We start from the raw sequence: 14635 nt of genomic DNA on the forward strand, positions 1-14635 counted from the left end.
AAGTGCTGCTACGAGAATACACCATCGTAAAAATCCAAGAGGTAAATTCCCCATCTTGTATTGCTCGTGCTAACTGGAAATCAAGAGCATCAAGTGGGAGGGCTAAGAAATGTCGTCACTGTTGTCAACCAAAGAATTCTGTCAATGAGTGCCGACAAAGAAACTGAAGAAAGAACGGTGAGTTTTTCTTTGAGAACCACGACACTCTCACGACAGTCAAATTTTGTGTAGCACCAAGTGTTTTCTCTCTAATGGTCCTAGAAGAGTCGTCAACTATATCAACCACAAAGTCTAAGCCACAAAGCCTAAAGCATTTGGTGGACGCAAGTGGGCCTATGCTCTCTCTAGGCCTAGAGAGTTCAAGTGAAGTACGACCACCCAAGCGCCACCGCCGCATGTAGAATGGAAAGCCGATTGAGGTAGACTCTTCTCACCCAGTCTGTTTTGAACCTAATGTGGAGGATTGTGCGGACTTCAAGAGGAGATAGAGGCATGTGGTGAAGGTGCCACCTTGTCAGCACTTAAGGTATGCAACTCTAGGTAATTAGTTCCCTACACCCGACATGGATAATAACAATAGGCCAAAAGTCTTTTCTTTCTATTTCCTGCAACACATGCACGTAAACATATATATTGATAGGAAGATATTCTACCAGCAAAAGATTGTTTTCCTATTTGGAGCAGAAATGCTTGATGAAATTCTAAGATCTCCACGTCCCACCATCTTACCCCTTCTTGATTACTACCACTTTTGACGTAAGCATCTTTATTATGTTCTAGCTTTGCAATCCATTTTTATCATGTTTTAAGTCCATCCACTAAAAAGCCGCTATGAGCTACTAATGTCATTTGTGATTTATTTATTTTTAAGTTTGTAATTTTCTACTCATTGAGTTACTACCATGGCAAGTGTTAGCAGTAAGCTAACGCGGACACCATTTTTTGGAGTTCTCCTTGTAAAAAAATTATTATTTTGATAAATCGGGAATATTGTAACTCCTATTTTCTTGGTAAACTTTGTAATTAATGAGCCGGGGCTACAAGCTTCCAGGTTGTATCAGCCAGTCAATTTCCGAGCTTTGGTAGAACTTCAGATTATTAGTTTTGACCACTCAAAAACCTTGGCTAAGGTATAAAAGCCAATTTTTGTAAGTTTTTTATAAGTTTTTGGATAAGAAATACAAAGCGTGCACTAACAACGCTCACTTCTCTCCTTATCGCGCTTCCTACTCCCTCCCCGGTTGTCACATTGCAAATGCGTTTGTTGCATTGCAACCGCAGGTAAGAGCTCTACGCATCGATGTAAGCCATTCACAGTATTTCGTAGCTTTTGGCATCATCAACCCATGGCCTAATTTCATCATAACTAGGAATTTACACTTTTAAATTGAAAACTAAGCATAGGCGGGGTATTGGGGCATTGTTGCTAAGCATTTAGATGCATTCTGGGTCGAAAATGACTAGGTAAAAAATCCACTGTTGTTAATAATCGCGATTTTGAAACTTGACTTAAAGTGGGGTTTGAGGCTATAGACATGTGCTTAGGTCTCATAAAATTGTCCTAGAAGTTCCATTACGTTTGGATGTCATTTGATGCTGTAACGGATGTGATTTGCTTGCCGATGAGCGATTGGCTTTTGGTGATTTCAGTCACTTGATGTAGCTTGAGTTAGATGCGAGTTGTTAGTTGTTTTCCGAGAGATTGACAACCTCTTGTAGCCTCTATGCACTAGTCAAGTCAGCTTCGTCCCATGCTTTGACAAATTAATCGTGGTTCTCACTAATACTGCAATAAGATAGGACGGTGAGGCTAGACATGCATCCCACATTTGGTGCCGTTGTCGGGGATCGAAGAGACCTAAACTAGGGAAAAACACGAGCGTCTTGTGTAATTGTCCTTTAACTTCCTCTAGGTTCACCTAGAGTTCAAAACTTTCTTTTAGAACCGCATAGATTAAGATTGTCGTCTTTTGATGTTTAGAGGTAGCTTGGAAGTAATCGTACTTGCTAAGTACCTTTAGGACTGTAGGATTGTAGATTTAGATTAGGATTTGGAGAATGATTGGTAGACGAGACAAGTCTTAAGATCAAGACTCTGAAAAACATAAAAAACACAAGAAAACGAGTGTTTGTGGACACTTTCCACAACCCCATTGCATGAGAAACTAGGAGTAGGGTAAGTAGGATCCGAGGTGGATTTTAGAACATTGCTCTCTCTGAAAGAATCAAGTGTGAGTTGTTATGTAAAGTTGTAGAATTTCAGGTCTATAGCTAGAAATAGCTTGAAAAGACTCGAATTCACTCAATCCGACTGGAAAGTAAGCCTAAGAGTTGTCTGAACCAGTGGATAAGCTCAAAGACACTTCGAGGTAAAAATTTCAAGAAGTTGACAAAATCTCAGATTATTTACTTTTTCTTGACATTTTAGGCCAAATTAAGTTTTGACTTGATTTATAGGCTTAAAAAACATCATAAAAAGATTGTCTTTGAGAAAATTACAAAAAAGTGCTTATTTCAAGCCTCAAGTTAATAATCGCGATTATTAACTTTTAGCTCTAAATTGGCCAAGGTTCATACCATTGACTCATTGCATGTGTATAAACAACTTTTGTAAAGGCCCAAAAGATTTGGATCACTAAACTGGGTAAAAACTAAAGTTTGTATTGACTTTTTGAATCTTGCTTGTAAATTTGGGTAAAAATTTATCCAAACCTTTTGAAAATTGATCCATAGGCTTATATGGATGTGATAAACATGTCTACATACTCAGTTGACCAAAAATTGTCAAATGTAAATAATCGTGATTATTTACATCTGCCCTATTTTTGAACTTTTTTGACCAAGTTGGCATACCACTAGCTTTACCATGTTGTAATAAGCCCACAAACCAAATTCGGTAAGATTTGAATCACTGAATTGAAAATTGTGACTAAAACTGCAAAGTTAGTATGCGGACCGATAATTGATAACCATTTGACCAAAATTATCCAAACTTGATGAAAATTGGCTAGTGACCTTATCTTAAGGTGCTTAGCACATCTATGTCAAAGTTGGGGTAAAAATTTACAAAAATTGGTCAGGAGTTATCGCGATTATTTACATCTGCTTCAAAACTTGGCGATTATTAAATTTGAGTATACCACAAGGGCAAGCACATCATGTAGACCCCACAAATCAATTTTGGTGAAATTTGGACCATAAAAGTGAGACTTAAGTCAGATTTTCGAAATCAGAGCCTGCGGACATGGAATAGTCGGTAAACTTGATCAAAGTTTGTCCAAACTTGTTGAAACTTGTCCAAGGGCTTTAACAAGTTGTATACTTGCCAAACCTATCAAAAAAGTGCAAAAACTTGACAAAAGTAAATAATCGGGATTATTTACTTCTGCTATCCAGAGACTTCAGTTTTGACTTTTGGGCTTATACACTGTTAGACCAGCATAAAATAAGGCCACAAGACAATTTTGGGTTCAATCGGATCAGAATTGGTACAGATACACTCAGTTTACAGGTTGCAAATTAGACCTTTGATTTTGCTAAAGCTGAATCTGAAAGTCAAATTTTGACTTCCATAGCACGATTTAAAGTGATATACCGAGAGCAATCATGAGAGTTCTCAAGAGCTCTACTATCTTTATAGAAAAATAGCTAAATTGATTAATTTTGTACAGGAATCAGGTTGCAGACGAGGAATCAGTGGCTTGACAGAAAGTGGCAATTGAATCGAGTGAAAATTGACGACAAGTCAATCCAAGGTGAGTACTCTATCCAGGGCTTCACAGTCTATATGAACCTTAGATCTGGTCGTGTACTAGGAAATCAAGGCCTATTTGAAGAAACCACCAATAGAGTATCCACCGAAGAAAGCGTGAATCAAAGCAATTCCTTGCACACAATTTCTGAAGAAGTCTCAGACACTTTTTCAGATTCAACATCCGAAATGTCTTCTTACTCGACTCACTCAAAAATCGGAACGACAATGTGCTATAAGCATATACTCTCTTTTACCCTCTTAGGAAACATTCCACAAATAGAGGAAGGAAGAGGCATAAATTTTGGCTTCCACTCATAAATCTGCACGCCTACAAACTTATAGTTTTTGGTAAGCTCTCTTCATGCACCTTGGTCAATAACCCTTGTTCTAACTTTGTTCATAATCTCACCTCACGTCCCCTCTCTATCGATGAAAAGAAATGCTTAGATCTAGGACTTAAATACATCCCTCTTCCTCCTAACCCCCCTACGGAACTCATTATCAAAGCCCATAACTCCTTGGCAAGAAGATTACAACTCAAAATGTTTTTTCAATCTTCTACTTCCGACAAACCCCCCCTTTTCAAAACCCCGAACCCCTCTTGGATACCCCCCTCTTTAGATCCTACAGTAGAGGGGATCACATCCCTTAACCTCATAAATCTGAAAGATACACTTGCACACTACAAAACTTTGCACTCAAAATTTCCCAAATTTGTCAAGCGTGCCCTTAAAACCCTTTCAACGGACTACACAATAGTCATTAAACCGGCGGATAAAAATCTAGGTCTTACCATCCTATCACGGAAATGGTATGAACAAGAAGCCCTTAGACAACTCAATGATCCCTCCACATACCAACCCCTAACCCCACCACCACATAATTACCTCGCCTCCTTACTCCACTCCATCACCCTCAAATACACTCTCCTCACCCTAGATGAAGCCACCTTTATCCTCACACCACTCCATAAACCCTTCAAACCCTGTCCTATCCAATTTCTCCCTAAGTTACACAAACCTGTACTTGTAGCCCGTCCTATTTGCTCTTACCGTGGGTACTTGTTTGAAAATGCTTCCAAATGGCTACACTTCCAACTTTATCATGTCCTCCTTTCACAAAAACAACACCTCAAAGACTCGCTATCCCTCATCATCGATCTCCACTCCAAGACCTTCCCCCCCCCCCATTGTCTCCTTTTTACCTTCGATGTGACCTCCCTCTACCCCAGCATCCCTATGACTGATGGACTCATAGCCCTCAGAAGCACCATTACTAATTTCTTCGACACCCCAAAAATAGAGTTCATCATCTCACTTGCCACCCTTATTCTATCACACCATTATCTTTGCTTCAAAGACAAAGTATGGAAGCAAATTAAGGGCACCGCAAAGCCATAATTTCTGATGGTTCTTGCAAGAGGTGGTTCATCTCTTCTAACTCGTTCTATGGGTTGTCTTCTGGGCTCTGTCGACTCTTGAGTTTTTGGCTTACTCTCGCCTTAATATCGTGAATAGAGTGGTGGTTCTTGTAAATCTCTTAGCCCTCTTGCGGCTGGATAACCATCTTTGTTTCCGTCTTGTTTTAATGTTGCACTTTGTTGAAGCCATGCCTGCAATGATGGCTGGTTTTCTTGTTCGTTCTGGTAGTTGAACGTCTATTGTCGGTTAGAATGTGATGTTATCTCGTACTCTTCTGAAAATGGATTTTTTGACTTGCTAGGGGTATAGGTGGACCTTGGTACTTCTTCGGGGGCATATGTTGATGTTTCTGAAACTGTTGCCTTTTCTACCTCCTCTACGAGAATTCATTTGTATTCTCGCCCGTACCTGTCAACAAATATGATATCCTTCCCCATAGCAATTTCATAAGAGAATAAGTAAAGAACCTTGTCTTTGCTTAATTCATTTGGGTAGGGTTCTTTGCATTGAAAATAAGAGACTACTCCCTCGCTTTCATGCTTGTAAATTTGCACATTCTCATTATAGGTAGAGACCCTGGTTGTTTTTTTATCATACATAAAAAGAGCTCCAGGTCGATCAATTTTTGGAGGTGGCCCTTGAGCCTCTGAGACCATTTTTCCTTTTGCCACATTATCTCCATATCTGTTGTAATCTTCAGGGTTACTCACTATCAGATAATGGTTTCCCTTTTTGTCTTGGAATCTATCTCCATCATTATAGAGTCAAATTATCTCCAGTCTTTGAGAAGGTATTTCTTTTATACAAATACACTTGCGTCCCTGATAGTCAGAATAAACTAGGGCTCCCCTAGAGTTTGTTCCTTCTAAGAAGATTATAGTGAACTTGGCATCGTTCAAAGGGTTTTGGGAGGTACTTCCTCCTAGCATTGGTCCTTCACCGGAGAAACCTCCTGGCTGTTGACTACCCATCATGAAGAAGGACTTATCTGATGAAGTGTCAGTATCACTACCCTCCTTGATGATCGATGCTAATGGATCTAGCCTTGCCTGAGTTACACTCTCCTCAGTGGACACTAAGCTACCTTGATCACCTACCACCTTTTGGTCTCTAGGAATGTATCTTCCTGATCCTAAATTCATCAAACTTAGCAATTTATCACAAATCCAACCACTCACATGGCAAGGGATAAGTTTCCGCACAACTTCTTGCCTTGCCCCGTTGAATATACCTGTACACAAGCGTTTAATTTCAGCAATCGAATTAAAGCATTTAACCGCTAGAGGTGGTCTTAGTAATGATTGGTAAAACTGGAGGTTAACCTCAACCACTATTGTACTCTATACACTTAGGATGTTCTTGATTAAGTCTGCTAATCTGGAACTCTACACCACCCAAGTGTTTATCAGTCTAGAGGTAAAGTCTTAATTCTGTCTTTGCTCCATCAAAAGGTCAAACAAGGTCCAATTTCACTTCTGAAAGAAGTTCTAGAACTCTTAAGTCAATTGGAACATCACTCTATGTCCACAATCAGATTGTGACTTCAATAAGACTCTGTAGACATCCTACACGTAGCATGTCTACCTGCTCTGTTTTGGCTGAAATTTGCACTATAGATTCCCCTTGATGTGCTGAGTCCACAGCTATTCTCACTTTTTGATTTGGACACCTATAAGCTGGTCAACTGATTAAAAATATTTTCCAGCAGCCTGATGTTGATCTGATATTTCACCAGCCAAATCAACTCCAATTTGGACCAAAATTGACTAGGAGGCTTTCCTAAGGCTATACAACATCCTGTTATGTCCACAGTCAGATTTTGACTTCAATATCATGCCTTAGACATACTACATGTAGCATGTCTAACTGCTCAAAATTGCTCCAAATTCAAACCATAGACTCCTCTTAAGGTGATGATCACTCTGGTATGCGCAAAGTTGGATTTGGAGTGCTAAATCATTGTGAACACATACTACGCGTAGGATGTCTAAGTGCTCTATTTGGCTCCAAACTTGAGCCACAGCTTCCCCTTGATGTTAGCAACCCAATGCTATACTTAGAATTTAGTTTGGATTTCAAAAGACCCCAAATTTAGCTATTCTAGCCTTTTTCAGTCAAAAATACTAAAGTCTGCTTAAAACCCAATTTTTTCACCCAATTGAGATGAAATCTTTCTCATGCACTCAATAAATCATGTAGACCATGCTCATGGTGACATCCTATGGTTTTGGTTTTAAAAATTATGCCTTGGGCCCAATTTGGGTAAGATGTCTTGCAATTTCCGTCTTTTGGCCTTATCCTATCAAGATATGGTCAAGTTCCCCCTTCCAAGTGAATATAGGGTAATTGCTACCTTCTAAACACACTGGTCAACTCAGATTTTTAAAATTCTCACCAGAACACCCTGTAGACATCCTACGCGTAGGATGTCTATTGCTCCTTTTCTCAGACTAAAGTTCTACTTTGTCTTCCCTATCCTCTCAACAAGTGCCAATATGTCTTACAAGTGCCAAAATATGCAAATTTCTCTCAATTTAAACCTTTTTTGAACTTTTACGTTTTATGAGTCCGCCTTTTAGCTTTTGGGCAATCCAATAAGGGAAAAACACTCAAGTCTATATGTTACTAGGATAAAACCCACCCCCTGAACACACAAGTGACCTCAGTTTCCCCAAATTCCCTGCCAAAAACCCCCTGGAGACATGCTACGTGTAGGATGTCTGCTGTCTTAAAATTTAAATTTTTTCTGACAGAAGTACTCTCTATGCTCTGTAGCTCTCTCAGAAATACTCATAGAAACTTTTGAACTTCAATTCAGCTTCTAAGCACTCTTTTCCGTCTTTTACAGTTCTTTGATGAGCCTAACAGCAAATATAACATGCATGAAGTGCTCCAGATCATAAATCATGATGTCCTACTTACCCTACTCCTACTCATCATGTGAGATGGTGATTTTGGTGTCTCGGTTGCTTCCTCGCCTCCCCGGACTCTCAAGCTATCCTTTCACCGCCTTTACCACTCCAACTCCTATTCTCCTACCTAATACTACCTAAGTCGAAGGTTCTAGGCTAGACAGTCGCTCCCTAGACTCCTCCTAAGACCTAGAGAGTCCACCACCCTCTGATCCTATCTAAATGTAAAATAAGACTCTTGCAAGGCGAGAGAATCCCTATCCTCAAGGACTAGTCTCGGTCACCTACCTAGGGTTTTCATCCCCGGCAGTGGCACCAATGTTGGCGGATACGCCACGACGGACGTCAGCACAGTGAGAACTCACCTAACAAGATTTGTCCGTCCAGGACGAAGCTCGACCCGCAGGCGCGTGGAAGCAAGCATAGGGTTTCAACCTACACTCGACCGACTATTGACTACTTCTTACAGAGGTCTCTACCCAATGTCTAAGTTACAGCCTTCAAGAGTACACAAGAAGAGATTTCCTACAACTTTCAAGAGCCAAATATCCATCAAACGTTCTCAAAACGCTATGGAACTTGACGGAAACCCTATTAACACCAATAGGTCGCTCTCCCTAAGGTCCGTGATCCAAAATCCGAACCCTAAACACCCGGTACAGAATCACGTAGGATGTCTAACAGGTTTTTGCAAGTCATCATTTCTGAAAACTAAAGTGTCTAATGTGTAGCTCTACTCATTGCGAACACGTGGATATGCTGAAATGCAAAAACAGACAACGTATGCTCACCGAATCACCAAATATAGTTCGTGGGTCGATCTCGCAAAACCGGGCCGTACACTTGCAATGTAGGTGTTGGCGCATAGCTCTCTTCGGGGGCAACATGCTGCACTTCTCCGCACTGGATTCCGACGACCAGTGTGTGCGTAGCATCAAGATAAACTCTCACTCTCTCTCTCGTACACAGAGTACGCTCAACTCACACAGACAAAAGTTATAAAAATGACAAAAGGTTTTTTTGCATTAAGGTCAAAAGTGGTATAAATACCTTACAATCTCAAACCCTAATGTTCCAATTTAACCATTTACTCAGTCTAAATGTCAAAAATGGGACACAATTTGGAAGCTTCTGCAAGCCCCACTATTTACAAAGGTGAAATGATGGTTTCTTCTCAATTAAGGAATGATTACAAAGGAAATTAGTATCCCGCCGGGCAATCATCCTCCGTTGGGTGTGTCCAGCCACTAACAACATGCTTTGAAGGTGGCCTCATTACCTCCCCTTTACGCTACAGACCTCTTCTCGTGGTGCTCTATCATGCCACCCTTCCTCCGATAAGGTGAACCACCTTTAGACTTCTCTCTCTCCCTGGACAATTGCTCACAACAGTGGCGGACATGGGCGACGCTCTGCAGGTACCATTGCACTACTCTCTGGACCAGCTTAATTTTTTGATCTATTATTTTATACCCAAACATTGTATTAGCTCCATAAGGATGGTATCGGTTGGTCCCATAGCCCTTCCGTAGAAGTCATTTCATTTCATTTTTCTCTTATCCCTCCCAATTCGACTCTTACTGCGACACACATTGACGAAGCTCTGTCGAGACCGTTGTCACACTTTCTCATACAACGCCTCATGCCAGGCATCCTCGAGCATTCACGATGATGATGATGCATTTTTCTTTGCGATTCTTTCTGACTTTTAGTTGTCTTCTTTCACTACAACTCATTTTATTTTTTGTATTAAGTCATTAGATTAGATACACAAGGATTGTATAAGCTTGTTCTCACATGTAATTTTACATTTTAAGACAGTTAATATAACATTTCATTTCATTTCTCCCTCTCTTCACCCTTTTCTTCCCCTCTTCCCCCCCCCCCCCCCCCCCCCCCCCCCCCCCTCTTTTATCCTGGCTCTGGCACGCACAAGCCCACCTTGAATTCATTGAACAATAGTAGCTACTACACCACTGTGCACTGACCTAATAATTTACAGGATAAAGCGGATTGCCTTGTTGATTAACACAAAAAACAAATAAAATAAAATAATCAACCATCTATAAGACAACACACGTGACCGCATATGTGCACAACAAAATTAATGAAAACATTATTTGACAACTTCAAACTGTTCATGGCAATGACCTCACATTGTGCATCACTACACATACTCAAACATTGGACAAACTTGCAGTTAAATTACGACCTCACACAACTGAAACACACACTACCAATCCCAACTTTGGGCCAGCTTGTACCACATTACATCCATGCATTAGACAGTTTAAGTTTCTATTAGCAGGGATTGTTCATTTGTGCTCAATCGCAATTCTCTTTCTCTTAATTGTTGTTTAAACTAGACATAAACAATGCATAGCGAATGATAACATATTGCAATTGATTATTTTTGTTGAGTAGTCGAGTGCAACGCTTTTGTAGTATTGTGGTGAACAATAGATAAACTGCAAGCCACCTTTTCTTTTTTTTTAAAGTACGGTGGCACTATCTACTATAAATTCTCTTGCAATACTTCAAATTTCATCTCATTTTCTCTTTGTGATATTAAAACTGAATGTATATATATATATATATATATATATATATATATATATATATATATATATTATTTGAAATTTGTCCTCCTACTATATTGTGTTTACATTTAAAAGGGCATGGGTATCCATGGAATTCATTCATGGACGCACTAATAAGCATGAACTTACAATATAAGCACTTACTATAGATAAATATTACTTTGTGTGATGACTAAGTTTAATAACTCTCATTATCATGTGCTGCTTTTTGTATTAACAAGATTCTAGTGATTTGAAACTCATCCCTACCTTCAAAAGATATGTTTGCAGGTGTCTACGATCCTTTGACTTTTCTAATTTTGATATCGACGCTCCTCCATGTGTAATAGTTTGAGTTCTAATATATACAGTTGTACCACTCTAGATGTCAAGTCATTGTTTACTTATCATACCTTAATTAGCATGGCATATTCTTTTATTTCATGGCCAATCGTTAACCCAAAATTAACACATTTTAAATTTGTTAACTATAATTTGGTGAAGTTTAATAGTTATAGCTTTCCCCTACTTGTATCTCTCTCCCCACACACAAACTCGTATATAAGTCAAATGCGGTACATCATCCAGGTACGTACACCCAATACCTACCTGCTTTTCTTTTTTTATGTTATCTTTTGAGCTATGAACCCAACCATCTCTCATATTGTGGTTTGCACTTTGAACTAAATTGAATTGCTACTGAGAGCATTTGACATTAAGTTATGAACATACTCACACGACAGAATTTTGTACGTACTTTGATATACTCCAAAGTGGTGTCAAACACATAGTCAATATGTTTTTTCCTTTATGTCTTGTCTAGTCCATTGGTCACATGCACACAGATCCGCCGATTTAGGCAGTGTGTAAATGCTCACCTTGGTGTAGATTCACCGATTTAGGCAACACCAGTTATCTGTGCAAATCCGCCGATTTAGGCAGCACATTGACAAATTGCAAATTCACAATGGTAAAAGTAGATCCGTCGATATAGGCAGCATTAGTGCAGATTCGCCGATCTAGGTAGCACGTCTTATTGGTGTAGATTCGCTGGTTGAGGTAACACCGATCACAAAATCATGCTGTAGTGGCTGGCCATCACTGTAACTAGTATGATTTTGTTACCTGGGTACATAATGAAAGTGATTTGGACTTGGACTTATATTGTGGAATTGGAACTGGATTGGTATTTGGTATTTGATGATTACTTTATCACGGAAGTCTTTATGTGATGAGACTTGACATTATGAGATTGATGATGAGTATGACCAATGATATCCTGATTCATCAGGGTATGACATATACTGCTTATTCTAGTGGTATGGGACACTAGAATAGGTAGTACGTGGATGACGGAAGGCATAAGCATTTGTTGTCTAATTTTATGAATTTTTTACTATTTGATACATATTTCTAATCATTGTTTTTGACAAGTATTGTTTGTAGATTTTTATCTTCGCAACTGAGGACAGTTGCTTTCCAACAGAGAGGTATGTTATGGAATTGATATTTATCCATTTATTGGCGTTGACAGGTGGTAAAAGCATTAGCAAAAAATGGATTATGCAGAAGGATATTATATGTTTTATATATTTGATTATTCAAGTGCTCTTTATGAGCTTTGGCCATTTATAAATAAATAAATGCAAGAGGAAAATGCTCACTCTTGCACGGGGGGAGATTGCACCCAGCGCCTGTGTCTATTCTTCTCCCTCTCCTCTCTCTCTCTTGCCGTGCCAGTGTGGCACTTCGCTCTACGAGGCACATCTGCATGTGTTCTTCTTCTTCTCCTCTCTCTCTCTCTCTCTCTCTCTCTCTCTCTCTCTCTCTCTCTCTCTCTCTCTCTCTCTCTCTCTCTCTCTCTCTCTCTCTGTTCGCATATGTCGTTGATTATGTGTGTGTGCGATGATTCAAGTATACCGATTTATTGTTTTATGGTATGTATTGTGTTATTATGAGTATTTTGCAGGTCCATCGTGCATCTATCTGTAGTAGCAGACTTCTCCTCTTGAAGAGCACGTTGTGGTTTTAGGGCTTGAAGTTCCCTACGTAGACAAGTCAAAGGGTCAGATGGACTCTCCAAGAGTACAGAGGTAGTCTCTACCTAAGAAGAGTCGGTAAACAGCTTCCTTGCCCCCTCTATCCTAGTAGCAGCACAACAAACTCCTCCAAGGTGGCATCAGGCCAGAGATCCTCTCTGAGTTTTTGCTGAGAAGTCTTTGGAAGAGTCTTCTCTACCCATTTCTTGACCATGAACTCACCTGGTGGTTGAGGAAGCTTGGTGACCAGAGACTTTTTTCGGGTCATGAGTTCTGTGAAAGTCTCTTTGGACCGAAGCAAAAGGTTGGCCAACTCATCCAGAAGCTTTTTTTGGAAATCGCCTGGTCTAAAAGCTTCAAAAAAAATTTGTCTTAATGTAACGCAAGTAGTAAAGTGGTTCTCTGCAAACTGACCGTACCACTTGTCTGCTAATCCATCCAAGGTAGATGGGAAGAATACTAAGTAGACATCTTCTCGATTGTGGTACGACCTCTGCAGAGAGAAACAAACCTCCGGTCATGGTCGTCAGCATCCTCTGTGGAGAGAACTTTGAAAGTCAGAAAATTAATATTCACCTTAGCTAGAACACTTGTGAGCTCTTCCATGGTTGTCTGTGCAGGAGCTTGTTGCAACCAAAGCTTGTTCTAACACTATGGGCGAGAATTTTATTGATGGGGGTGATTGGGGAGGTGTAGAATTGGTTGAGGGAGAAGGTAGGGGTAATGGGGCTGATGGACTTTTGCTTGGTGCATGAAGGGTTGACGCTTCCTGTGGTAGTACTTTAAGGGACTTAGTAGTGATCTTTGTCGCTCTTTTGACTGCCTTGTATGTGTCATGCAGTAACCACAAGCCCACCCAAACCTTGAGCATGAAGACCTTCACTTACTACACCATACTCCACTAGACCCAGGGTGAGTGACTAGACCTCCTGGTTAGACCGGTTATACCTGGACGCGAGAGAGGACTAGACCCCATCTACTCTGGCTAGACCCGGACGAGAGAGGACTAGACAAGGACGAGAGACTTAGACCCAAGACGAGCTAGGACAAGTGACTAGACTAGTTGTGGTCTAGTATTGAGCTGGACAGACCAAGCTAGACTAAGCTATCCGAGACCAATACAGGCGATATCTTAAACAAGCCAGCTCCTCGACCTGTAGGCACAATGGAGTGAAACTTTAGATGAGGTCACACCTGGCGTGCCAAAAATGAGAGCACTTGTAGCGAGGAAAAGGTGTTGTGCTCTCTAGAGTGGTGCTCCTTAGTACAGTATGCATGAAGCCTCACTCCAACAGAAGAAACATCACACAGGAACATGACTCAAACATAGAAGCAAAATATGACTCAAAACATGATATGACTCAAAACAAAACACAACTGTAGGCTCAACTCAATAAAGCTCGACAAGCTCAAAGGACTATACAACTCTGGCTGGCAGCACACACAACTTCAAACTCAAGACTCAAGGTAGAATGGGGGTGTCTCAGCTCCAATGTGCAGGGAGAGTGCCAGTGGCGTGCAGAACTCTAGACTTAGAACTCAAGACTAGCGGCTAAAACCATACCAAAGGTAGATAAAAACCCCAAACAGTTGCGAGATATATACAAACATGAAGAGCCACCAACGACTGCAAAATATCCACTCCAGCTAAGCCTATCTCTGAACTATGAGGTGGTGCACTGGCCACAGTGTTGACTGGACCACCACCTGTATCCCTGCCACGTGTCAAAGTCATCAATTGTCCAGTGTGAAACCCGAGACAACTGTGACTAACGGCCTATCTCATGTCGTGACATTGTAGCCCTACTACAAAGAGCATAAATAGAAGGCTGTAGAAGTTGAGTTGGCAGCAGCTCAAGAGCAGCTGAAACATCAGAGTGAAGCTGAATTCTTTAAACCAACTGAAGCACCAAGAAGCAAAGTTTTGGAG

This window comes from Adiantum capillus-veneris, chromosome 21 (assembly GCF_014529385.1).
Source record: "Adiantum capillus-veneris isolate H3 chromosome 21, ASM1452938v2, whole genome shotgun sequence".
NCBI lineage: Eukaryota > Viridiplantae > Streptophyta > Polypodiopsida > Polypodiales > Pteridaceae > Adiantum > Adiantum capillus-veneris.